Below are 25,051 nucleotides of genomic sequence, written 5' to 3'. Positions count from 1 at the left end.
AATGCTATAGGTTTATTTGTGTATCACATGAATTTGAAATAAACAAATGATTTTTATAAATAATATAGGGTTCTTGTTATGTGCACATTTTTTTTTTGTGAAGAATTGAATAATACAGCTGGTTTTTGGATTTTTACTACTATATAGCTTCGGTGATACATCGGCACAGCATGACCTATGACGTTGAATCGTATAATTTCGACGTTGTATTTCACGACACGGACTCCTAAGATCTGAATATGCTAATAGTCGTCATAAAAATATAAATGTGAAATTTTATATATAAAAAAGACAAAAGAAAAAGTCCGCCGTCCCGCCTGGCTTGTTGTCAACGAAAAGTGGTCCGCCTCCTCTCCCCTGCCACTGAAAACTTGGGAAAGCGCAGGAGAAAAGGCGGGGGGCGACGGAACGGGGAAAGTCCAACGCTTGTCCGCACCAGATCGGTGCCAAGTCGCTGTGCGGTTGTGAAATCGACAATACATGGGAGCAAGTTGCAGCTCGGCGGATCTGTCCTGATCACGAGTTTTCTCTCTCGGTTCTTCGGCATCCAGCATGCATGCGACCGATCCATTTAGCAGTAGTAGCACTAGTGGTTGGTCAATCCCGCACATTCTACTCGGGTCTTTTATAAGCTTACCTTAAACTTGCCTTTTGGGATTGTTATCCACTATCCAGATATGTTCATGGATGGGTGCCCGATCGAGTACACATACACATTATACATGTAGCTAATATATATATATTTTTAAAAAAACTGATGATTAAGGTAGTGGGTAGTAACCGTTACCTTGCCGATGATCGAGTGACGACGATGCAGCTATTCAGTACAGGTCTCGATACTCTCTGCTGCACCAACTGAAATAACCGTATAGGCATTCTATACGGTAAGGTAATTCGTCTCTCATCTCCGCTGACTTCCGGGGCCAGCAGTGTATAGCTAGCACCGCAAATTTCAAGCTAGCTACTAGAGCACACGCGTGCAGCTTCGACCTTCGAGGCAGCTTCCGATCGACCTAATAGCCGAGGTCTCGCGGTTCGGCTGGGTTCCATGAACACTGTGGCGCGCGCGCTTCAAGTCACGGGACTGACAAGATCAGCCACTAGCTTCTATGGCTTGTCTGTAGCTACCTATTTTCTCGATGCGATTTTCCACCGCGATTGCAATTCAGGCACCGCGCACGGTCGCCGGCCGCAAGCAAGCAAGCAAATGAACCAGATCCTACCTGCCAGCCGGCGGCCTGCGTGTGTATGCATTGCATATGCATGCATGCGTCTTTGGCACGCCGAGATGCATGTGCTTGCAGCCACTAGCAGTTGGCACCGGGGCATTAGCAGCGGCGAAGCTTGCACGATGCATCGTCACCCGCCGGAGGGCGGAGGCAACTTGTGCCGTTCCGGCTACTACTGTCAGCTGATCGACGATCATGAATACGCTTTCCCACTCGATCGATTGTTGCTTGTTGTTGGTGCGTAGTAAGACTACTGCTCCATGCATACTAGGGAGTAGTACAAGACTCAGGGTCAAGGATGTATGTGCCACAACGCGATAAAAACATACATGCACATATATGCATGTACCGTGTACATAGAAATGGACTATATTAAGAGTAATATGACTAAACATACTTCTGATAATTTTTTCTATCCTTACGAACTTCAAACTAAGGGTGAGGTGAAAATCCTGCAAGTTAGTTCTTGCGATAATCTGGATAATTTATTCACTAAATTCTTGGCTACAACCACATTCAGAAGATGTGTTCAAGATATAGAGATATGACATTTAAGAGACCTACAAGGCTCAGGGAGAGGACAACACTAAATATTAACCCTTGCTATTCGATCATGAAGGTGGTAAGCTATACAATACTAACAACATTGTACTCTTTTTTTCTTCTATTATGACTTTTCTTGAAGTTTGTTATAGATGGTTTTTAACGAAGCAATAAGTGCAATAGAGCAATACTATGTACTCTTTATCCGTTTTCCATCATATTTTTTTGAAGTTTAATGATGCATGAGTTAGTCACGGTATTCGCCAAATCATACCCCTGAGTGACTTTATCTTTCTATATGATAAACATGTATCCTCATAATGATAACAAGATAAGAGAAGGGATCCCCACCATTGTCACCATTGTCTCATGTCTTCTGAATCTTTGTCACGCCTTTATTACTGACAGAAAGATTCAGTTCTGGATTGAGATATATGAAGATATTATTACTAAAAAAATCATAATAGCTGAAACTTGGGCCGTGTATTAGCATGGCTCTAGGCGATCTTGATTTCGTTTTGGTCCCAGATAGAGCTTAGACCATGTGCATCTGAAGATGGGCCATGCTGTTTTTTCAGTACGGCCCAAAGCACGCGACATAGCGCAGAATATGTCAAATGATCATGTCATACACTGGATCCCTGTATAATGGGCTGCATGGCTTAACTCGTATTTATTTGTTATTGTGTTTGGGCCGGAATGGTATAAAAATGATAAGTAGGATGACAATGAAGAATTCCCCGTTGAGTTTTAGCTCCTCGTCCCCGTCCTTGCGACGAAATTTTTCTCTCGCGGGGATCACTATGAACGCTTGCGGGAGATATTTCTTCCATATCCTCATTTCCTACGGGGATAAACTCCGTTGGTGATCTCCATTCCTACTTAAATTATAATTAGATCATACTTCATCTGCTATTAATGTAAAACATTGTCACTTATACATATTGTTAGATGTAAAAATCATTATGTGTACATTAAAATGAACACATTTGTATAACATGTGATCTATTGATAAAATAATTATTTATTTTTATCATTAACTATTAAATGAAAACATCGTCATATGTAAGTTTAACGGGTCCCCACAGGAAACGTGGATGAGGCATGCATCCTGAAAGGGAAATGTGCCCTTGGGCCATTTCTAAGTATTTTGGTGATTAAATGCCAACACAAATGGTCTAAGTGTTAAACTGTGCCAAATGGTGAATAAAGTGCAAATCAACACAAAGGTATGATTCTAGACTTAGTACATTGTTTTTTGTGTACTAACATATTTGTCTAAGTGCTAGAATCAGAGAAAAGACAAAAGGAAAAAGGACTTGGCTGTGCAGCCAAGACTCTGCGCAGTCTGGGTGCACCGGACAGTGTCCGGTGTGCCAGGCTGGCTTTGGTCAAACTGGCCTCTCTCGGGATTTCGTCGGCGGCGTACGGCTAAAAATCACCGAACTGTCTGGTGGTGCACCGGACTTTCCGGTGAGCCAACGGTCGGCCGCGCCAACGGTCGGCCACGCAATCCGCGCGTGACGCGTGGCCGAGCCAACGGTCTGATGGGAGCACCAGACTGTCCGGTGTGCACCGGACAGTGTCCGGTGCGCCAACGGCTCCAAATCCTCAACGGTCAGCTGCGCCAAATTAGAAAGGATATCTGCACCGGACAGTGAACGGGGGATGTCCGGTGGTGCACCGGACTGTCCGGTGCACCACCCGACAGAGGCAAGTATTGCCTGCCAAGAATGCCTCCAACGGCTCCTAGCTGCGTTGGGGCTATAAAAGGGACCCCTAGGCGCATGGAGGAGCCATCCAAGCATACTTTGAGCATTCTTAATCATTCACACTTCGTCTTCGCGCACTCGATTGTCTTTCTTAGTGATTTGAGCTCCGTTCTAGTGGCGAACTTTGTGATATTCATTTGAGCTCAAGTCTTGGCTGTGTGTGCGTATCACTGTGGATTTGTGTGTGTTGCTTCCCTCGCTTACTCTAGTGCTTTCACTTTGATCCTTATTGTAAGGGCGAGAGACTCCAAGTTGTGGAGATTCCTCGCAAACGAGAAAGAGTAAAGAAAGAAGAACACCGTGGTATTCAAGTTGATCATTGAATCACTTGAGAGGAGTTGAGTGCAACTCTCGTCCATTGGGATGCCACAACGTGGAATAGGCAAGTGTTATACTTGGTCGAACCACAGGATAAATCATCGTGTCTCGTGTACTTGTTTTCACTGTGACTATTGTGTTTCACACGAGCTTAGTCCTTAGCAACGCGATTTACATTGTGCTAACACTTAATCAAGTTTTGCGGCTTTAAGTTTTTACAGGATCACCTATTCACCCCCCCTCTAGGTGCTCTCAATTGGTATCAGAGCCGTTCTCTTCACGAAAGGGACTAATCGCCCGAAGAGATGGATCCTAAGGAAAAGGGGATGGTGGTCAACGACAATGAGAAGGAGTCCATCTTCAACGAGCCGAAGGACGACAAGGCCAATGACTCCGGCTCGAGTCAAAAGAAGAAGGATGGAAAGAAGAAGAGGTGTATCAAGAAGATTGTCTACTACGACAGCGACGAATCTTCCTCTTCTCAAAAGGACGACGAATACGAGGAGAAAAAGAAAACGGTTAACTCGAACTTTTCTTTCAATTATTCTCGTATTCCGCATAATTCCAATGCTCATATGCTTTCCATTCCACTTGGTAAACCTCCACACTTTGATGGAGAGGACTACGGATTTTAGAGTCACAAAATGCGTAGCCACTTGTTCTCTCTTCATCCAAGTATGTGGGAGATAGTAGAAAATGGAATGCAATTTGATAGTTCGGATAACTCCATGTTTATCAATGAACAAATCCATAAAAATGCACAAGCTACTACTGTTCTTTTAGCATCCTTGTGCAGGGAAGAGTACAATAAGGTGAGCGGCTTGGATAACGCCAAGCAGATCTGGGACACCCTCAAGATCTCGCATGAGGGGAACAACGCCACCATGCTCACCAAGATGGAATTGGTGGAAGGCGAACTAGGAAGGTTCGCAATGATCAGGGGAGAGGAGCCAACTCAAACGTACAATAGGCTCAAGACCCTGGTCAACAAGATAAGGAGCTATGGGAGCACGAGATGGACGGACCACGACGTCATCCGACTTATGCTAAGGTCCTTCACTGTCCTTGATCCTCATCTTGTAAACTCTATTCGTGAGAATCCTAGGTACATCAAGATGACGCCCGAAGAAATACTCGGAAAGTTTGTAAGCGGGCGAATGATGATCAAGGAGGCAAGATATGTTGATGAGGCGTTGAATGGCCCAATGCCCATCTACGAGCCTCAAAAGGTTGCTCTCAAAGCAACAAGTAGCAGGGAGACACTACCTAGCAAGGTGGCGCAAGTTGAGGTGGCCGGGCTAAATGAGGATGAAATGGCCCTCATCATCAAGCGCTTCAAGACGGCGCTCAAAGGTCGCAAGGAGCATCCCAACAAGAGCAAGACGAAGGGAAAGCGCTCCTGCTTCAAGTGTGGTAAGATTGGTCACTTTATTGCTAACTGTCCCGACAATGATAGTGACCAGGAACAAGGAAAGAATGGGAAGAGAGAGAACAAGAAGGTTTACAAGAAGGCTAAGGGCGAGGCACACCTTGGCAAAGAGTGGGACTCGGATTGTTCTTCATCCGACTCCGACAATGAAGGACTCGCCGCCTCGGCCTTCAACAAATCGTCTCTCTTCCCAAACGAGCATCACACCTGCCTCATGGCAAAGGAGAAAAAGGTAAATACTCGAAGTACTATTACATATGCTTCTTCAAGTGATGATGAATCTAGTGATGATGAAGTAGACTACGCAAGCTTATTCAAAGGTTTAGATAGAACTAAAATTGATAAGATCAATGAATTAATTGATGCTTTGAATGAGAAGAATAAATTGTTAGAGAAGCAAGTGGATCTTTTATATGAAGAGCATGATAAATTTATAAGTGCGCAAAATTCTCTTGCTTTAGAAGTTAAAAGAAATGAAATGCTTTCATGTGAATTATCTGCATGCCATGAATCTATTTCTAGCTTAAAGAGTATTAATGATAACTTGAATACCAAGTTAGGAATAGCTAATAAATCAAGCTCTTGCGTAGAACATGTTGTGATTTGCAATAGGTGTAAGAATTTTAATGTTGATGCTTGTAGTGAACACTTAATTTCCATTTCAAAATTAAATGATGAAGTGGCTAGTCTAAATGCCCAACTTAAGACTAGCAAGGATGACTTTGATAAACTGAAATTTGCAAGGGATGCCTACACTATTGGTAGACACCCCTCAATTAAGGATGGGCTTGGCTTTAAGAGGGAAGCCAAGAACTTAACAAGTCAAGGGGCTCCCATTTTCAACAAGGAAAAAGGGAAGGCTCCTATGACTAGTAATAGTCAAAATAATTATGCATTTATTTATAATAGAAAATTTTCTAGAAATGCTTATCATAATAGGAGTTGTAATGCCTATGATTCAAATGCCATGATTGCTTCGAGTTCTTCCTTTGTGCATGGTAGAGATATGCCTAAGAAAAATGTTATTCATCATATGCCTAGGAGAAATGTTGTTCATGTACCTAGGATAGCAAGTAATGAACCTTCTACAATTTACCATGCTTGCAATGCTCCTTTTGCAATTTGTAGGAAGAATAAGAAAGTGATTGCTAGGAAATTAGGGGCAAAATGCAAGGGAGATAAAACTTGCATTTGGGTCCCTAAGGCTATTGTTACTAACCTTGTAGGACCCAACAAGAGTTGGGTACCTAAAACCCAAGCCTAATTTGCCTTGCAGGTTTATGCATCCGGGGGCTCAAGCTGGATTATCGACAGCGGATGCACAAACCACATGACGGGGGAGAAGAAGATGTTCACCTCCTACGTCAAGAACAAAGATTCCCAAGATTCAATCATATTCGGTGACGGGAATCAAGGCAAGGTTAAAGGACTAGGAAAAATAGCTATTTCATCCGAGCATTCCATCTCTAATGTGTTTTTAGTTGAATCGCTCGGGTATAACTTGTTGTCCATTAGTCAATTATGTAATATGGGTTACAATTGCTTATTTACAAATGTAGATGTGTCTGTCTTTAGAAGGAGTGATGGTTCATTAGCTTTTAAGGGTGTACTAGACAACAAACTTTATTTAGTTGATTTTGCAAAGGAAGAGGCCAGTCTAGATGCATGCTTAATTGCTAAGACTAGCATGGGCTGGCTGTGGCATCGTCGTCTAGCACATGTGGGGATGAAGAACCTTCACAAACTTCTAAAGGGAGAACATGTATTGGGTCTAACAAATGTAACTTTCGAAAAAGATAGACCTTGTGCAGTTTGTCAAGCAGGTAAACAAGTGGGAAGCGCTCATCACAACAAGAATGTGATGACCACATCAAGACCTCTGGAGCTACTTCATATGGATCTCTTCGGACCTGTCGCCTACCTCAGCATAGGGGGAAGTAAGTATGGTCTTGTTATAGTTGATGATTTTTCCCGCTTCACTTGGGTATTCTTTTTGCAGGATAAATCTGAAATCCAAGGGACCCTCAAGCGCTTCCTAAGGAGAGCTCAAAATGGATTTGAGCTCAAGGTGAAGAAGATAAGGAGCGACAACGGGTCTGAGTTCAAGAACCTTCAAGTGGAGGAGTACCTTGAGGAGGAAGGAATCAAGCACGAGTTCTCCACTCACTACACACCACAACAAAATGGTGTGGTAGAGAGGAAGAACAGGACGCTCATCGACATGGCGAGGACGATGCTTGGAGAATTCAAGACGCCCGAGCGGTTTTGGTCGAAAGCTGTGAACACGGCTTGCCACGCCATAAACCGGGTCTACCTTCATCGCCTCCTCAAGAAGACGTCATACGAACTCCTAACCGGTAACAAACCCAACGTTTCATATTTTTGTGTATTTGGGAGTAAATGCTACATTCTAGTGAAGAAAGGTAGGAATTCCAAATTTGCTCCCAAAGTTGTAGAAGGGTTTTTGTTAGGTTATGACTCAAATACAAAGGCGTATAGAGTCTTCAACAAATCATCGGGTTTGGTTGAAGTCTCTAGCGACGTTGTATTTGATGAGACTAATGGCTCTCCAAGAGAGCAAGTTGATCTTGATGATGTAGATGAAGAAGATGTTCCAACGACCGCAATACGCACCATGGCGATTGGAGATGTGCGACCACAGGAACAAAAGGAGCAAGATCAACCTTCTTCCTCAACAATGGTGCATCCCCCAACCCAAGACGATGAACAGGTTCATCAAGAAGAGGCGTGTGATCAAGGGGGAGCACAAGATGATCATGTTATGGAGGAAGAAGCACCACAGGCCCCTCCAACTCAAGTCCGAGCGACGATTCAAAGGAATCATCCCGCCGACCAAATTTTGGGTGATATAAGCAAGGGAGTAACTACTCGCTCTAGATTAGCTAATTTTTGTGAGCATTACTCTTTTGTCTCTTCTATTGAGCCTTTCAAGGTAGAAGAGGCCTTGCTAGATCCGGACTGGGTGTTGGCCATGCAGGAAGAACTTAATAACTTCAAGCGAAATGAAGATTGGACACTGGTGCCACATCCCAAGCAAAACGTTGTGGGAACCAAGTGGGTGTTCCGCAACAAACAGGATGAGCACGGGGTGGTGACAAGGAACAAGGCTAGACTTGTGGCAAAAGGTTATGCCCAAGTCGTAGGTTTGGACTTTGAGGAGACTTTTGCTCCTGTGGCTAGGCTAGAGTCTATTCGTATTTTGTTAGCCTATGCCGCTCACCATTCTTTCAGGTTGTTTCAAATGGATGTGAAGAGCGCTTTCCTCAACGGGCCAATCAAGGAGGAGGTGTACGTAGAGCAACCCCCTGGCTTTGCGGATGAACGGTACCCCGACCACGTGTGTAAGCTCTCTAAGGCGCTCTATGGACTTAATCAAGCCCCAAGAGCATGGTATGAATGCCTTAGAGACTTTCTAATTGCTAATGCTTTCAAGGTTGGGAAAGCCGATCCAACTTTATTCACTAAGACTTGTGATGGTGACTTATTTGTGTGCCAAATTTATGTCGATGACATAATATTTGGTTCTACTAACCAAAAGTCTTGTGAAGAGTTTAGCAGGATGATGACTCAAAAATTTGAGATGTCGATGATGGGCGAGTTGAACTACTTCCTTGGGTTCCAAGTGAAGCAACTCAAGGACGGCACATTCATCTCTCAAACGAAGTACACACAAGACTTGATAAAGCGATTTGGGATGAAGGACGCCAAGCCCGCAAAGACTCCAATGGGAACCGACGGACATGTCGACCTCAATAAAGGAGGTAAGTCTGTTGATCAAAAGTCATACCAGTCAATGATAGGTTCTTTGCTTTACTTATGTGCTAGTAGACCGGATATTATGCTAAGCGTATGCATGTGTGCTAGATTTCAATCCGACCCAAGGGAGTGTCACCTTGTGGCCATTAAGCGAATTCTTAAATATTTAGTTGCTACGCCTTGCTTCGGGATCTGGTATCCAAAGGGGTCAACCTTTGACTTAATTGGATACTCAGACTCCGATTATGCTGGATGCAAGGTTGATAGGAAGAGTACATCAGGGACGTGCTAATTCTTAGGAAGGTCCCTGGTGTCTTGGAGTTCTAAGAAACAAACTTCCGTTGCCCTATCCACCGCTGAGGCCGAGTATGTTGCCGCAGGACAGTGTTGCGCGCAACTACTTTGGATGAGGCAAACCCTCAGGGACTTTGGCTACAATCTGAGCAAAGTCCCACTCCTATGTGATAATGAGAGTGCTATCCGCATGACGGATAATCCTGTTGAACACAGCCGCACAAAGCACATAGACATTCAGCATCACTTTTTGAGAGACCATCAGCAAAAGGGAGATATCAAAGTGTTTTATGTTAGCACCGAAAACCAGCTAGCCGATATCTTTACCAAGCCTCTAGATGAGTCAACCTTTTGCAGGCTGCGTAGTGAGCTAAATGTCTTAGATTCGCGTAACTTGGATTGATCTATAGCATACATGTGTTTTATGCCTTTGATCATGTTCCTTCATGCATATTGTTGCCTAATTATGGTGCTCAAGTTGTACCCATGATCCCCGGACCTCACAAGTCCAGTTGCAAGTGATGCATTTATTTAGGGGGAGGCATGCTACAACTTGACACTTTGAGACTAACATTGTGTTTGAGTTTTAGTCTCAAAAGTAAATTGAAAGGGAAAGGTGGACTTGGACCATGAAAGACTTCCACTGCACTTTGATGAGAGGGTAACTTACTCCAAGTTCATCCCCATACTCTTATTGCCTTTTTACTCCTAATTGAAGATTTTGGTGAGGCAATGGGGTTAAAGGGCCAAAAATGATCCTGTTTTGGTGTTTGATGCCAAAGTGGGAGAAATTAAGGCTAAAGCAAATGGATCAGCTACCACTTGAGAATTTTGAAAATAGTAGAGTTAGAACTTTTGTTTTGTCAAAATACTCTAAGTATCTCTTTTTGTCAAAAGTTGGTCTCTTGTGAGGAGAATGTTTGATTATGGGAAGAAGGGGGAGTTTTTGAATCTTTGATCAATTTCTCTTGGAATACCTCTCTTTATGCCTTAACAAGTGTGTTTGACTTAGAGATAGGAAAGTGAAGTTGATTTGCAAAAACAAAACCAAGTGGTGGCAAAGGATGATCCAAATATGCCAAATTTGAATAAAAAACAATTCTTGTTCTCATTTGCATTGATGTTGCACTTCTATGTGTCGCTTTTTGTTGTGTTGGCATAAATCACCAAAAAGGGGGAGATTGAAAGGGAAATGTGCCCTTGGGCCATTTCTAAGTATTTTGGTGATTAAGTGCCAACACAAATGATCTAAGTGTTAAACTGTGTCAAATGGTGAATAAAGTGCAAATCAACACAAAGGTATGATTCTAGACTTAGTACATTGGTTTTTGTGTACTAACATATTTGTCTAAGTGCTAGAATCAGAGAAAAGACAAAAGGAAAAGGACTTGGCTGTGCAGCCAAGACTCTGCGCAGTCTGGGTGCACCGGACAGTGTCCGGTGGTGCACCGGACTTTCCGGTGAGCCAACGGTCGGTCGCGCCAACGGTCGGCCACGCAATCCGCGCATGACGCGTGGCCGAGCCAACGGTCTGATGGGGACACCGGACTGTCTGGTGTGCACCGGACAGTGTCCGGTGTGCCAACGGCTCCAAATCCTCAACGGTCGGCTGTGCCAAATTAGGAAGGATATCTGCACCGGACACTGAACAGGGGATGTCCGGTGGTGCACCGGACTGTCCGGTGCACCACCCGACAGAGGCAAGTATTGCCTGCCAAGAATGCCTCCAACGGCTCCTAGCTGCCTTAGGGCTATAAAAGGGACCCCTAGGCGCATGGAGGAGCCATCCAAGCATACTTTGAGCATTCTTAATCATTCACACTCCGTCTTCGCGCACTCGATTGTCTTTCTTAGTGATTTGAGCTCCGTTCTAGTGGTGAACTTTGTGATATTCATTTGAGCTCAAGTCTTGGTTGTGTGTGCGTATCGCTGCGGATTTGTGTGTGTTGCTTCCCTCCTTTACTCTAGTGCTTTCACTTTGATCCTTATTGTAAGGGCGAGAGACTCCAAGTTGTGGAGATTCCTCGCAAATGGGAAAGAGTAAAGAAAGAAGAACACCATGGTATTCAAGTTGATCATTGAATCACTTGAGAGGAGTTGAGTGCAACTCTCGTCCATTGGGACGCCACAACGTGGAATATGCAAGTGTTATACTTGGCCGAACTACAGGATAAATCATCGTGTCTCGTGTACTTGTTTTCACTGTGACTATTGTGTTTCACACGAGCTTAGTCCTTAGCAACATGATTTACATTGTGCTAACACTTAATCAAGTTTTGTGGCTTTAAGTTTTAAGTTTTTACAGGATCACCTATTCACCCCCCCTCTAGGTGCTCTCACATCCCCGTCCCCGTTTACCCGTTGGGGGAGATTTTTCCCGTTTACATCGAGACATTGGCAATTTTACCATTATCATTTGTGGGCTTCGTCAGATTGCCATCAGGCCCACAAATCATAGACACAGATGGTCCCACCAGTCATACACACGGGATGGCATAATAACAGACAACCAAAATTGAGAGTGGTAAAATCACAAATTTCTCCGTTTACATCCCCGTGTGGGAAGAAACATCCCTATCCCCATTTCCTAATTGAAGAATTCCCCGCGGGGAATTAGGGATCGGATCCCTATTGCCAAGTTACATATTATTCCTTGTTTAATTGTTTAACTATTAGGCCCGTTTAAGTCATTGGAATTAAATTCTATTCTAATAATCATAATTTAGACATAGATCAATTAAACTAATGTAATTTTATACATAATATATTTATATATCATCATTGGTCATATCAAGAAGATGTTTATATATTATATTTCTACTATAAAAAAGAGAGTCAAAGAGCATGAGCATGTTATAAGTTGCAAAGTAGAAACATAGACTAGTGATGCATAAAATCAATTTTCATCTTTCGTCCTATGAATTTAGGATAAACTTATATCCAAACTTTGGAAAGTGGTGGAATATCAAATTCCAAACTACCCTTTAAAGAATTGTGAAAATCATTGAAACTTTTCTTGGAAATGGTAAACAATACTTTTTATGTCATGAGCGGAGAAAGAGAACATGTAAAGATATACTGAGAGCAGTGCTTGGACCAACATAGTATGAAGACGTTTCATGGAATGCGCTTGAGCCGAAGCAAATACATATAAGGTGTGTTTGTTGAGCTTTTTGTACCTGACTTGCTGCTAAAATTCTGAAATATCAACCAAAAAATACAAGAGGAGAATAGATTCCAGAAAACATATAAATTCTTCTATTTCAATTTAGAATCATCATCTACCCTATATTTTTCAGATTACTGTCATCCATGTTATAAGTTATCATGCTCTTACAAAATCCATAGTTGACACTTGTTTGAACTAAATAAATTTTAGTTTTTTCACAATTGTTAGCTCAAATCGGATTTTCAGGAATCTACAGTTGAATCAAACAGACTTCTAGTATCATAACGACACGATCCGATGCGCTCAGATAGCATGATCAAGTCCCACCTCTATTCTTGATAGAGGGGAGCATTCACACATCAACTTTCTGTTTTTATTTGAAATGAGATGTGAGTAAAAAATTAGTATAAAACATAGATACAGAACAACAAATATTATTATGATATGCAAAATCCTTTGATAAAATAGCAATGTAACACTAATATTATATTGACGATATAAATATGTAATATTATTATAAATACGTCGATCCAAATAGATCGAACTGATGTCGAACAAACATTATCAATATCGGACAAATTATTTCTAAAGTGTCAATATAAATTTTTTAATGATAGTCGACAACCGTACACTAATTTAATTATTTTTAGCGATATTGATAAGTCTTCGTTGTATGTTTGCAGGATGATATATCGGTACAAATTGTTCTTGTAACTTAAGAGATCGATCACAAATTTTCTTCGAAGACTACATCCTGCACACAAAGATATAAGAGAATGTCATTTTTTATTATGTAACTGGACAATGTGCAGAAACAATAGTTTGCAAAATCATACATCCACTCTGTAGTACAGTGTGCAGAAACAATAGTTTGCTGAAAAAATCAGGCATTAACAACGTTACCCTCTTCTCAAGTTTGACTTGGCACGTGAGCAGAGATTTCAGATATCAAACCTCACAATGTATGTTGAACTCTTTTGAAACCCTCTCAGCAACTTTCATCATAGGAAGATTAGACTGAGATCCCATTATAATAGCAACACGAGGTCTAACTGCAGCAAAGATTACATCATTTCAGCATGTCCACAAATCAGCTGAAATGAAAAATAAAGTGCTGCTTCAAATAAAGATGTGAAATCAGGTCAAAAGCGTGAATAGTTACATAGCGACATGTGTAAATTGTAAATAAATTAGCATGTCCGTCATGACCATCAACAAAAGCAACAATAGTGAAACAAGAACCAGACCATGAACGATAGTAGCTAACTTCTTTATTTTGCTAGATACCTCAGCAGGAGTTTCAACAACATGGCATATGTTTTCCCTGAAGGTTCACAAACATTCTTTGTATTTTCGAAATTTAAAAGTACAGAGAAAACTGTAATTTAAAAAGAAACAAGAATAAGTAACAAATTATCATAACAAAAAATAGTCTTACTTATGAATTGTTTTCGCAACAAGATAGCAGATAATAGAGTTGTCACTGCCCTTTGCCACGATTATAAAAAGCTCCTAAATACAAAAGGATATAAAATACAATAAAATGTAATTGTAATTAAAAGTCCTCGTAATATAACGAAAATTGTTGTCGGCTATGAACCATGATTAAGAGAAGGCATTACACCACATTCACAACACTATCATATATTGACAATTTAGTTTCATCTTCGTATTTCTTGAATCTTACTCGGATACATGGAGTAATTGTTGAGTGCCTTGTAGATATCGGCAATACTGCTCCTTAGCTTGAAGTGGTGGCTCATTATAACTGGAAAATTGTCAAGAGAAGTAAGAGCATTCTGCAGCTTCCTTACTAAAAGTGTCAAGACCAAGTCACCGCAACCTTGGCCCATTCTTGAGAAAGACATCTGAGAAAACGACTGAAATCTTTTCACCATAGCAAAAAAATGGCCAGAACTGCAATTCATAGCCTTTTGAGTTTCTGCAAAATATCAGTTAACCCCATCTCATAGGTTGTCTTCACATGCCTGGCAAAAGTAAAAAGACTGTCCTTCCCAATCCTACAAGTCCTTTTTCGGCAGCTTCAGATCTATAGGCATCAAATGCATAGCAAAAACATGTAGTCTTATTTCTTATGACAATTTTGAGTCTCTGGTTGTTGCATGTTATCAGGCATATGGGTGGATTTTGAATAGTTCTCTTGATTAAGAAGCGCCTCAACAGCATTGACGACACCTTCCTTGATAAAGAAGCAAAGGAATACATTAGGAAGCTTTTGCATGAGAATCTCGATTATCTTTAGTAGTGAGATCAACACATGGTGATCCTTTGTAAATAATAAATCAGCCAAGAAGCTGCCACGGGTAATAAAAAACAATATGTCCATTCAGAATAAACAATTTTGGTATTATTTACATGTAAGGTCTAACTTGCCAATGCCTGTATTCAAGGAATGTAATAACGCAATCCTTTCACAGGTTATTTTATACCTTTTTTTTGTTTCCTTGGGCACGTCTTGAAGTATTTCTGGTTTACTGAAATAACAAATATTGTTAGCAATTTGAAGCACAGCCATAGCAAATGTACGAATTTGCACCAGAGTTCACCGCCTGCACAATTTGTACAGTAAGCTCACTTCCATATTTCATAACACAAATATTGTTATGAGTTGTTAGTTTGTAATGCTGCTAATGTACCTAGAGAATTGACACAAGAACCTTGCTTCATCCGTAATTATTTTTTCTGTCGGTAGTATGATCTGGGTGTCTTCAATGTCCCTTGCTGCTGAAGGAATCAACTGGTTTGACAACCTGGACGGCCGCGGGGGCCTGCACATCCTCCATCTCCCCAGCGTCCATCTTGGTGGTGGTGAGTGGCACGTGCACCAGTGGCCTCCATCCCCTGAATTCCGTGCAGGAGCGCCTGGCTCTGGCTGCAGCGCCGTGGCAGGGCGAGGCACGTGTGGTGGCTGCCGAGGTGCTTAGGCGCGACGTCGAGGCGGTGGCGAGGAAGAGCAGGAGGGCCTCAGCGCCGTCAAAGCAGGGGTCTCCGCTTCGGGGGCGATCACGACGTGTGGGAGAGGGAGGTGCGGGGGCGGCGCCCGGAGGTGCGCGCGGTGGCGACGGGGGAAGGGAGGGGGGTGGGATCTGCGACGAGAGATTCTGATATTTGGCATAAGCAAGAAACATGTTTGTAAAATTGCCATCAGACCCATACTTCATAGACCCAGCTGGACCCACAATTCATAGACACAGTGGTAATTATAACAAGAAGACAACATTGTGAGTGGCAAAAATCCAATTATCTCGATCTGCGGCAGTAGGGTGGAGGCGGGTGCGTTATGTTGGTGGAATCTACATCGTGGCCTCAGGCAGGGGCACCGATGTATAGATTTGAAATTAGTGTATCACTCTTTTGTATTGTCATGGTCGGGTTATAGTCTCTACTCTTTTAAAATCGTGAGCTTCGTCTGTCGTGTGTTGCGCGTGAAGCTCATAAATCTGTTTCTCTCTCCACATCTCACCTAACAACTAGATAAGATAAACCTTATCTCTTGCAATATAACCACCACTAGTGTTTCTCCCTCTCTTCCTTGCGCATAGATCTTACCTCATCGGCAAGCACCCTTGAATCGCTGTTGTGACTCTCCATTGCCATACGTCTTTCAGACATCGGGGTAGGAACAAGCGAGGGAGATGAGCAGGGACGCTGCCGCCAGCGATGCACGGTGGCGAATCTAGGATTTATTTAAGGGCATGCCATTCAAAAATCACTGTGGATCTAGGATTTTAAGGGTGTGCCATTCAAAAAATTTCATGCATAATTTGATAAGTTTATTTTATAATTCTATAATATTATTTTTCTAACTGTTTTATTAGACGCTTTCGAGGGAGCGTGAATGTCTTGGATATATCATTTTCATCAACTTCAAAGAAAATATCAATGTTAATAAAATAATTATACAATCATCAAAACACAAGCTCCGGTCTTGTTTTCTTAATTTGGTTTTTTATTGAAACCATTGTAGAAATATCTTCGCTACTCCTTTAATGCACCACTTTCAACAGTCGACGGTTATGGCTTTCATGTGTCGTGTCGTCCGCTCGCATGTGTCACAGCTTTCCTAGTTCACTGTCTTCCACTATCGCGATTTTACAAAACCCTTCCTTTAACCTCCCCTCTCTCCTCATTGTGCCCCCTCTCTCCCCTCTCTCCCAACCAACCACGCTCCTCGCATGTGTCAAACCAAAACCTGTAGTGTAGGGAGAAACCATGGAGTTGGCGGCGTCACGTCCAAGTATGCCTACATCGGAGGCCCAATTCCCGAGCAGGCACTACCATCACCGTCGCAGAGAGAGAGCCCTTTGCTCCCACCGCCGGCTTAAGCGACTGCTAGCATGGTCTGCTGCAAGGAGCACCAGAGGATCTACACTGAGTGGTTCGCCCTCGCCGACTCAAGTAAGGTGATCCTGCCCCCTCGCTTCCAAGTCCCATGCCACCCCCAAATCAACAGAGGATTGAGGATTACTGCTTCGTCAGGGGCTCTATGCAGATGGTGATGGACCGCATCACGGGTACTAACACCACCAGTTTTATCATCAAGTTTGTGCTTTCATGCGTCGATCTCTAGTAGGTGAGCGTGGGGCCACTGGTCTCCTCCTACTCCTCTCCTGGTTTGGGTGATATCATCTAGGATTATCGTTGACGAAAGGATAGTGATATTTCCCTGATTAGGGATTTGCGTGAGGAGGTGTGGGCGATAGCGGATTCCAAGCTGCAGGCGTACCTCAGATTCGTTGAGTTTTTCATAGCAATGTAGATCCGTCCCAATCATATGCATTAGACATAGCATGTGCATCTGACAATCAAACATGAGGTTAAACTTTTGGTTTGGTGGACTGACGATCTAACACGATCGATATACAAAATGCATCTCATGTCTCTGGCCCAAGCAGGGAACGAGATCACACAAGACAGCCTAAAACATGAAGGTAGTTGGTTGTGAGCTAAACTTTACCTTCCTTTTCCCCTTCTATGAGTTCATTTGGGCATGGATGTTTGAACTCAATTGTTTATGGTGCTTCATGTAGACCTCAACACCTTAGATTTGCCTGTGATGGAAGGTGTCAATGAGCTTCTGGCTATAAGTCTAAAATCTTCAGATTTTGTGTCATTCAAATGTATTTGCCCCTTTAAACACAATACTATGATGGATTGTTGCGACATTATGATGTATTGTTTCTTTCTAGAAAACTCAGATAGTGAGCCTGACTTCGAAGAGACCGAACAAAAAACAATAAATGAGCCACATGTCAATGTTAGAAGTGAACCTCTTACAACACGTCGTTGTGCCCTTCAACCGTGGATGGATGGTAGCAGTAGCAGCAACAGTACTGTTGACCTCCCAGATGGTGTACCTCCAGCTCCTTCGAGAAGTACATACTATCCTTTGTCATTGTTTTGTGCATTTCAATTTGATTAAAACATCAAACTTGGTTCTTCTGCTGAATTCATCCTAAACATATTTATGTTGGACTAGGCAAGAATGACAGGCTTTCTAAAGAGGAAATGATTGCAACGATGGATGAAGTTGTTCAGGGACGCAAGATGCAAGTGGAAAAAGCCACTAAAGAGAGTGAAGATTGAGAGAAATCTTCTCTCACCTTTTCAATAAATATTTGGCATGTTTCTGTTTTCAAGAGTCATCAACTATGTTTGATTTTTGCAGGCGGAAGCTATAAGAAAAATATTGGGCATGGACTCTGACAAGAAGAAAGAAGAGAGGAACAAAAATTAACATTTTCCTTTCCTATTTTTTCTCTGTTTTAAATAGGTCTGAAGTCCATTGCAAGTAAAATATGCCTATATGGAGTTGGAAAGATTGGGTATGAGGCTCCTCAAAATCGTGTCGTCATTTTTAATGCATTTGCAGGTTGACGTTTGGCTCGGTTTTTAGAATCTTCACTAATATGTGTTATATTGTTACTTCCAGAGCACAAACTCTTTTTTGAAATGCTCTCCCAAAAAGAGGACACATGCTGAAATGATGAATTTGTTTTCAAAATATGGGAGTATAAAGGATTTGCAGATTTTGAGAGGTTCTCAGCGAATGAGCAAAGTTAAATCATCTTGGTTCATATTAGGAACGGAGCATCACCGTAATCACTTTTAGCTTCCTCTTTCTAACTTGCTTATCAACTATGGATGTTGCAGCTGGTTGTGCCTTTCTAAAATAAGAAACAAAAGAGCAAGCTATGGCTGTTATAGAAGCTTTAAATGGAACACACAAAATAGAGGTTTGTATAAATAAAAGATTCAAAAAGAATCTTTTTCTTAATGATGGTATTATTTGCCTTCTCATAAAACATATTACATACCCCTACCACTCCTAACAGGATTATGTAGCTCAATGATATATGAATTGTAAACCCTAGTATTTGATTCTTGGGACTTGAGTCACTCAAGAAATAATAATAGAGATACTTTGGTTATGTGTGTTACTATTGAAGCTTATTTATTTTCTTAAAAATACATACTAAATGAATATGTGAAATTATGAATCATGCTTGAGTTTATTTGTCTATGCACTTATTTGGGAGATGTAATTTTGAAGTTGAACATTAGTTGGATTTGAAATTGCAAATCGAAATCTAAGAAGAAAACTTTGATTAAGCAAATTGTCCCTTCCATAAGTAAACAATAAGAAGTAAAATAATAATATTAATGTAACCGTAAGAGCTACATTCATATGGGTATATTTTAAATCTGAAGTTCAAAATTAAAATTCAAATTTAGTTTGAATTCTGAAAATTGGAATTAGAGAAGAAATTCAAAACAACAGAAAAGAAAAAATAATAATAAAGCTCACTGGTTTGAACTAGGCCGACCACCTCACCCGGCCCATTTACCAAATGTGAACTTCAGAAAACTTGGATGGCTTGAATGGAGGTGGTTGGGGGTATTTATAGCCCCAACAACTATTCTAGTCATTGCTGTCGATGGCGCACCGGACAGTCCGGTGGTGCACCGGACATGACATTGTTCAGTGTCCGGTGCGTGCCACGTCAGTGGTCCATTGGGGTTTGGAGCGGTTGACCATTGAAGCTCTTTGTCCTGTAGCTGCACCGGACAGTCCGGTGGCACACCGGACATGTCCGATGCGTTCTGACTTCAAAGCCTGACATTTGACTTTTGCACTGTGCGCTTTTACTATACACGCAGGACCGTTGAGCGCATGTTACCGTTGCTCCGTTGGCTCACCGGACATGTCCGGTGAATTATAGCAGAGCGCGTCTCTGGAAAACCTGAGAGTGGCCTGTTTGAGTAGTGCTCGGCTTGGGGGCACCAGATAGTGTCCGGTTCGCCATTGGCAGCACTATTCCAACACTTTGCTCCAAACTTTGTTAAGTCCCTAACTTAATTTCTTTCTTTGTTTATGTTGAACCTTATGCATCTGAGATAAAATACATCTAGGCAAACTTGTTAGTCCACGTGGTTTGCGATGGACGTCAAACACCAAAATCAATTATAGGAAATGATTAAGCTCATTTCCCTTTCAATCTCCCCCTTTATGGTGATTGATGCCAACACAAACCAAAGCAAATATAAAGTGTAAAAATATAACTAGTTTGCAATTATGATAGATGTGCATATGTTACTTAGATTTAAACCAATTGAAATACTTTCTACATGAATCTAAGAATGAATGTGAATGCTTTCTTCTATTTAACATTTTGGACCACGTTTGCACCACTTGCTTGTTTTTGCAAATCCTTTTGGAAAACTCTTTTCAAATTCTTTTGCAAATAGCCAAAGATATAGGAATATGATTTCAAGAAACATTTTCAAGATTTGAAATTCCTCCTCCTGTTTCAAATGCTTTTTCCTTTGACTAAATAAAAGCTCCCCTGAAGAGATTCTTCCCTTAGCTTATCAAGAGGGTTTTTGAAACAGATACCAGATGAAATTATATCAATTGAATTTTTGAAACCAAATGAAATACTGATAGAAATTTTGATACCAATTGAAATAATTTCTTCCTTTTGTGAAATAGTTTTTGAATTTTGAAAATATGGTGGTGCGGTCCTTTTGCTTTGGGCCTAATACTTTCTCCCCCTTTAGCATTAATCGCCAAAAACGAAGAATCTTAAGGGCCCTTTTGAATTCTCCCCCTTTGGGGCCTACTTTCTCCCCCCTTTGATAAAAGAAATATGAGTGAAGGTTTATACCAATTGAGAGTTTCCTGAGTAACGACAAAGGATAAATGATACTGTCAGAGTTGGAGTGGAAGCCTTGCTTTTGCCGAATACTCCATTTCCCTTTCACGCGGCAGTGGTGTGCGGGTAGCAAGACAACACCCCGAACATTTAGGCATGGACGAACGACTGAGATTAGAGGATACCATACCCCTTCGCTAGTGAGATCTGGAGCGTCGATCGGGTAGCGAGTGGATAAGATCAGTTCTGGAATATTAAAATCCTGGCCATCGGATTCCGATTCGAGGGTGGCTCGCGCATACCGATTCGGTTAAGAAATCGATCTGATCCAGACCCAGGTTTCAGATTGGATGGCTCAGAGCGCACCGTACCCTTCATCGTGCATTGTTTGCAAAAGAGCCCCTGGTCAATTAACAAATGAACCCGCACTCCATAACTATACAAGGAACCTTACAGACTAGTCCTAAAATTAACAATTGGGACCTTGTGCTTTAGCATATTTCTACACACAGTTTTGGAATTCAAAAATTTATGAAATAAATAAAGAAAATGATTTTTAGTATAAAAATAATTCCCGAATCTTAGAAAATTCATAACTAAAATTGGCTACACATTAACAATCTTTGTTTAGTGTTTTCAAATATAATTAAATATTTGGTTAACACAATGTTGGATCTACTTTTCCAATAACAGTCAATATGATTAACTTGATCCATCTATAATTTGACTAAAAGATGATCTCTAACCAAGTTATAACTTAGTTTAAAGTTGAATTAGCTATTTCTTTGTAATATTTTCTCAAATGAATTATATTAATTAACATAGAATGTTTATTTTCACTGTTTAATCAACCGGAGCTTCAGAAAATCATATCATTATAACCATGACTCCAATTTTAGTGATTCTCGAACCTAGGATCTCGTAGCAACGAGTTGATCATTATTATGTAGTTTGTTCTCATGTTTAGTGTCAGTGTTTGGACCGCGTGTCCTTAACCAACTAGTAAATGTGCCGCGTGGTAGACTCTAGATGGTGTGCGAGGAGACACACACGATTATCCTGGTTCAGGCTACTCAAGGCCCTACTTCCAGCAGAGAGGATGGGGCTTATATTACTCGCACCGTGGTGCCTGTAGTAGGGGTTTACAAGCACAGTGGGAGAGGGGAAATCCCCAAGTCCCTAGAGATGATTGAGTCAAGTGCCAATATCAGACTGAAAGAATGAGCGTTCGTCTACGTGTGTCGATGTGTGTGTGTCGATGTCGTCGATGTCCCCCTCCCCGTGGAGGGACCACAGTCCTATTTATACACCAAAGGAAGCATCCTTAGGGAAGTCGGGTCTTATATTCAAAGAAGAGATGTCTGGCGTCTGACGTGACGGCGTACTGCGCGGTAGATTTGTGCATGCCGACTTCCCGTAGAGAGCCTAGGCCGAGACCGAGGGGTTGTTCGTACGCCTGAGCCCCCAAGGGAGAGGCTACCCATGACGTAGTGGTTGTAACAGCGTTGGGGTATGGGTCACAGGCTGCTTACGGGGTGCGTCATCATCCTAGCGTGTGATGACGTCGAGATTCCCTATAGCACTCATCGAGATCAGAGCCCCTGCTTGGTTGATGCAGAAGTCTTCTCGAGGCATTAGCCGAACTGTCCCTCGACGTGAGCTACAGTCGGGCGGAGTGGCTGTCTACGAGATTCGCGGCGTAGTCGGTGGCCAAGGCCAAGCTCGGGCGAGGCAGAGAACTCGCTCGAGGGCTGAGCTTGACGTCGGGTGAGGCAGAGAAATTGCCCGAAGGCTGGCCCCGGGGTCGGGCGAGGCAGAAAGGTTGCGCCCGAAGGCTCGTCCGTGTGGCTTGTCGTATTTGGCGTCCCATCGGAGGGCCTCAGGCGGCGTGCACGCACTGTCTTGCGCAGGCGTAATCATACCGCTGTGCCAGACGTGATTATTGTCTTGTCCGTCACTGTGCTCTGCTACCATAGTGGGGGTTGGCACACACATTAAATGCGTCTGTCCCCTGCCTGTTTTTGGGCGCCATTGTCCTATCTGCCTGAGACTGGCTCGGGCGAGACGGACTGAGCTGAGGCGACCTCAGGCGAGGCGGAGAGAGCGGCGTCGTCCTCGGGCAAGGCGGAGCCATGCTCGAGGTGGGAGACTCCTGGGGAGATGTTTCGGTTTTTTTATAGGTGGCTCGACTGTCACCCCTCGTGAGTTTTAGTCCTTATCTCTCCAGGTGTGTTTGTTGGTTGGGTAATTCGGGTGTCCTAATTATTGCACCTGACATTTGGTGTGATGTTAATTTCTTCTATGCATATTGTTTGTTTGTATTGTTGCGAGTAGACGAGCTAATGACCAAGGAGCCCAGAGCACAACAAGTTGAAGATCCTGAGCAGGAGCTCGTGGAAGGCAAGTTGTGCCATTGATCACTCTTCTTTACCTAATAATTTTCTAGTTAATCGTTGTGACATGCTCTGGTTAATTTGATAGGACCTAATAGGCTACCCTAGTTTGGTTTACTCTATGCCTTGCTTACCAATGAACTTTTGGGTAGTATCTGTTATTGCTCTATGTGGTTTTGAGTGTTATGATACATATTATCCATGATCATGCTATTTACTATCAATGGATTATGTATTGTTCATGATAATACTATTATGTTAATTGGAACATGTAGCGACCATCCAGAAAAACAGTGCTACCACAAGGGTGGAATGGGACGCCCTTGCCTGAATAATTAGGAAAGCTTGTGTGAGTTAATCCTTTCCCGAGAGGGGCAAGCGGGATGAAGGAGTGCAGGTGTAGGGAGGTCCTCGGGTCAGACTGTCTTTTTAGCTTTTAGGATGAGGGATTCCTATATCGCCTTCGGCCCGGAATCCATAGCGGGTTCTCTGCTCTAGTGGAACTTTGTAAAGACCTCGCAGTGTACCCTCACCTACTCACCTTGGTAGTGTTTAATGGTCCGATCAACTCCAGGCGATAAAGGGAACACGTCTTGTGGGTAAAGATGTGCAACCTCTGCAGAGTGTAAAACTGGTATATCAGTCGTGCTCACGGTCATGAGCGACCCAGACCCTCACATGAGTAACTTATGAAATTAAACTTAATCTGTCATTTGTATTGCACTGTGGGATTTATTATTAATTGTGATATCTTACTTAATTGGGTTGGTATACACTTATACATAGTCACTGCTAATAAAATTTTGACCAACTTATTAAAAACAATGCTCAGCGTTAACCATTATTTGTTGATTAGCCTTACACTATACATGATCCCCCACCGTAAGTGAGCTCATGCATATTATTCCCCACACTTGTTGAGCGATGAACATCTGTGAGCTCACCCTTGCAATAAACCCCACACAGGTAAGAGCGGGTACCCCCGAAGGAGGACTACTACGATGAGTTCGACAAGATATTGGTGTTCTCTCCGAGTCAGCTGTTGGCGCCGAGGAATAATTATCTTAGTTCGATTTATTTATTATTAGTTATTTTGTAAGATATTTTCGTTATGTAATAAATATTATGACATTTGTTTCTATACACTGAGTCATTGTATGTATTGATTTTGTTTGGCACACATATGAGACGCACACGGGTTTGCCCTTAAAATCGAGTGTGACATGAACTCAATATCATTGCATTTAAAAGTTTCAAACAAAACGTGCTCAATATGTATGATTGCAATGTGCAAACATCACCAATTAGCCACACATTTGATGGTACTTCCAATTTAAATATTATCCTAATGGTCCTGAGCTATTTTCCACAACATTGTAGTAGTAATTATGGAATTCTCTGCTTTCATTAATTAAACATAATCTGGTAGACTCAGGTGAAGTAAAATAATTCAAACACAAGTCTCCGGTTTTGAGAGTAGTTGCTTGCCACTATTTCTTAAATAAAAGGTATTTATGGCATTTTGTCTTATATTTGATGATATCAATGTATGTAATAGATCATTGATACATTGGCCTTTAGACTGTGTCCAACAGTTCATCCATATGGTCACCCAATACATTGTTTTGCACTGTAAACTACACTATTTGGAAAGTGCAGTTTGAATATAGGTATGAGGATGAGTAAGTTGCTGAAGACAATCTTATGATATTGATGAATCCAGTTCTTCCAAAATTTCATGACCACACAAATCTAACATTCCTTGATCATTTTTTTAGGGTTCAAGTGTTCTCTTGGTTGTCAAATGGGCTGACACTGAAAAGGAAATGCAAGCTCGAGAAACACAAAAGGCTCAATTCTAGTCTTCTAACATATTCAATGCAAATGCTATGTAGCATAATTCAGTGTTTGAAGGTTTATAGATAGGTTATGTGTCATAATACAATGGAT

At 42.0% G+C, this 25,051-nt stretch overlaps 1 long non-coding RNA gene and 1 pseudogene across 6 annotated transcripts; one reads left to right on the top strand and one right to left on the bottom strand.

The window, feature by feature from the left end:
- Positions 1–12,970: 12,970 nt before the first annotated feature.
- On the bottom strand, positions 12,971–15,639 carry LOC100193954 (ubiquitin-protein ligase pseuodogene; annotated as a pseudogene). Its single transcript, NR_159682.1, has 5 exons — positions 15,189–15,639; positions 14,982–15,101; positions 14,219–14,731; positions 13,368–13,583; positions 12,971–13,285 (listed from the first exon to the last, which is right to left on the bottom strand). The product of NR_159682.1 is annotated as a ubiquitin-protein ligase pseuodogene (transcript).
- Positions 15,640–16,648: 1,009 nt separating this feature from the next.
- LOC103634582 (uncharacterized) lies at positions 16,649–18,992 on the top strand. Of its 5 annotated transcripts, none has more exons than XR_002266058.3 (3): positions 16,649–16,955; positions 17,032–17,927; positions 18,032–18,992. It is a non-coding gene; the product is annotated as an uncharacterized lncRNA (long non-coding RNA). The 5 variants fall into 5 exon arrangements; XR_002266056.3 differs by having other exon boundaries at positions 16,650–16,950; XR_556781.4 differs by having other exon boundaries at positions 16,652–17,125; positions 17,227–17,927.
- The last annotated feature ends 6,059 nt before the right edge of the window (positions 18,993–25,051 follow it).

Source organism: Zea mays, chromosome 1, assembly GCF_902167145.1.
Source record: "Zea mays cultivar B73 chromosome 1, Zm-B73-REFERENCE-NAM-5.0, whole genome shotgun sequence".
In the NCBI taxonomy this organism is placed as follows: domain Eukaryota; kingdom Viridiplantae; phylum Streptophyta; class Magnoliopsida; order Poales; family Poaceae; genus Zea; species Zea mays.
This window is presented reverse-complemented; position numbering and strand designations above follow the sequence as displayed.